The sequence below is a fragment of the Phytophthora infestans genome, genomic scaffold (assembly GCF_000142945.1).
Source record: "Phytophthora infestans T30-4 supercont1.34 genomic scaffold, whole genome shotgun sequence".
NCBI lineage: Eukaryota > Oomycota > Peronosporomycetes > Peronosporales > Peronosporaceae > Phytophthora > Phytophthora infestans.
In genome coordinates, this window is record NW_003303725.1 from 1,728,531 (window position 1) to 1,731,257 (window position 2,727).

A 2,727-nucleotide genomic window follows, 5' to 3' on the forward strand; every position below is an offset into this window, starting at 1 on the left:
TGACGTACGGGCATCGCCCTTGTAGCTCAATTGTAGAGCTCCGGCCTGTCAAGACAAAGGGCCAGTGGTTCGATCCCCGTGCGGGACACCACTTTCGCTGTTACAGCGCATCCACATTTGGATCATGCTCATCGAGCAAGTTGTTTCAAAACAACTATGCGTCTATCGAGACGCTTGTGCCTGAACCTTGTTCAGCACAACACGAAGCACCTGCTTCCTTCGGGACCATGTCCCTAACACTACGAGGTCTCTCCACCTCCTGCTCCCGCTGCGAGCACCGCTCATACGTACGAGCTGGCTGCTGCAGCCACTGGTCAGAGCCTGAGCTCAACTACTGACCTCATCGCTCCCCACTCTAGTGGGAGGCGCCCAGCGCCTGGCGACGCTGTCGCACGCCATGGTGGCGCTTCGGCACATGATGTGCCCGGTCGTAAGCGTCAACGACGTCAGGGCAATCTTGCCGGAGGATAACCTCAAACTCCCATGAGTTCTGTGAGTGAGGGTAACCCCTCCACTTCACTAAGTACTGGGTACGACCCTGGCGTCTACGCCACGCCACAAGGCGTTCCACGTGAGAGTGGAGCTCACCATGCTCATCGAGCAGAGCAGGAGGAGGCCTTGCCTCAGCTGGGCTCTCGCGGGGAGAGTCAGCACTTGCCGGAACGGCGTCTGCGTCCATACGACGCCGGCGTCCACGACGCGAACGTTCACCGCCCATCGGTCGATCTCGAAGAGATGATCCACCTTGTGGATAGGTTAGAGCCACCACTGTTGACTCACAACCAGGTCTCGGACCTTGAGCGTCCAGCTGCTCGGCTGAACGTTCAGCTTGCCTTGCTCCTGCATCTCGAGCACTTCGCTCCGCGACCTGTGGCTCTGCCACTTGCTGTTGATCAGCCATCTGTGGATCCACCACTTGCTGTCGTTCAGCCTCCCGTGGCTCTACCACCTGCTGCCCTGCAGCTGTCCGTGGCCCAGCCACCGTTGGTGCCAACGCCTCCGCGCTCACCTGAGCAGGGTCTTGGTATGGCTTAAGCAAGCCGACATAGAAGACCGGATGCGTGCGCATCTTCTTCGGAAGGTTGAGCGTATACGCTAGGCCCTTCCTGGCCACGACCTTGAACGGTCCTATGAACCGAGGTCTTAACTTCGTCTTGAAGACTGCAGACACTGCATGAGTAGGTAGGTTTTTAGCGTTTAATAAAACTTGGTCACCGACCTCAAACCTCACAACATTGCTTCTGCCCTTGGCATCTGCATGTTCCTTCTGCGTGTCTTGGCTTTCAGCCATAGCGTCGCGTACTTGACGCATTACGCTCAGTCTCAAAGAGACAAAGTCATCGACTTGCTTGCGAACCGCAACAGGGCTGACATCAGCTAGCCGCTCGGCTATCCCTCCCCCACCAAGCCCTGAGCCACTGCGTGGCGGCGTCAGTGGGACGCGAGGATTAACCAAGCCGTTCACATAGAACGGAGTGTAGCCTGTCGAGGCGTGCACTGCATTATTTAATGCGAACTCAACGAGTGGGAGCATCTGGCTCCAGCGTTTTGGCGCCTCAGCGCATACGCTTCGGAGGATATCCTCCACAACGCGATTCACGCGTTCGGTTTGACCATCGGTCTGCGGATGGTCCGCTGTGGACATGTCCAACCGAGTGCCAAGCACTCGGAAGAGGGACGTCCAGAACTTCGCGGTGAAGCGCGGGTCTCGATCCGAGACAATTGCCTCAGGCAAGCCATGTTGGCGAAATACTCGGTCTAAAAACAGCAAAGCTGTACCTTCACCATCTATGGTGTCCGGCACCGCCGCTAAATGAGCCATCTTGCTCAATCGGTCTACAAAGACCACAATACCCGTGTTGTCTGCCTTGTCCTTGGGAAGGCCAAACACAAAGTCCATACTCATGGACTGCCAACATCCCTTGGGGACAGGCAAACTGGCCAATGGCGCTGCCGTGCTCGGCGCGGACTTCGTCCGTTGACACGTCTCACACGTGCGTACATAGGTGCCGACCCACTTATACATCTTGGGCCACCAGTACATCGAGCTCACCGAGCCATAGGTCTTCTCCCGACCTAAGTGCCCGCCCACGGGCGTATCATGAACCTCATAGAGGATTCGATACTTTAGATCCTCATCATGAGGAACGACTACACGAGGGTTATCCTCAGCGTCGGTGCTGTAGTACAGCAGGCCGCCATCGAGTGAGTATCGATGCAGCCTCGCGCGTAAGCGCCCAGACAATTCCTTGTCAGAGTCTTTAAACTCTTCGCTCCCAAGAGCCCGTAGCAGCGCTACGCACATGTCGTCTTGTGCATACGCTCCGCGTATCAAGTCAGGCACTGACGACCGTCACTGTCGTGACATGAGCTAACTCGTAGTCCGGGCCTGCGCGAGAGCGCATCGGCCACTACATTAAGTCGCCCCGGCTTGTACTTCACCTCGAAGTTATACTCGGCAAAGAAGGAAAGCCATCTTGCCATTCTCTGAGAGAGATGAGGCGACTGTGTCGCAGTGCGTAACGACGCATGATCAGTAAAGATCACAAAAGGCTTAGAGCCTAGCAGGTGTACCCTGAATTTGACTAGAGCATACTTCATTGCAAGTAGCTCTTTGTCATGAACTGGATAGTTCTTCTCTGCAGCTTTGAGCTGGCGAGACTCAAACGCGATCACGCGTTCACGGCTTCGGCGTCTGCTTGTAGTAAAGCACAACCGATGCAAAAT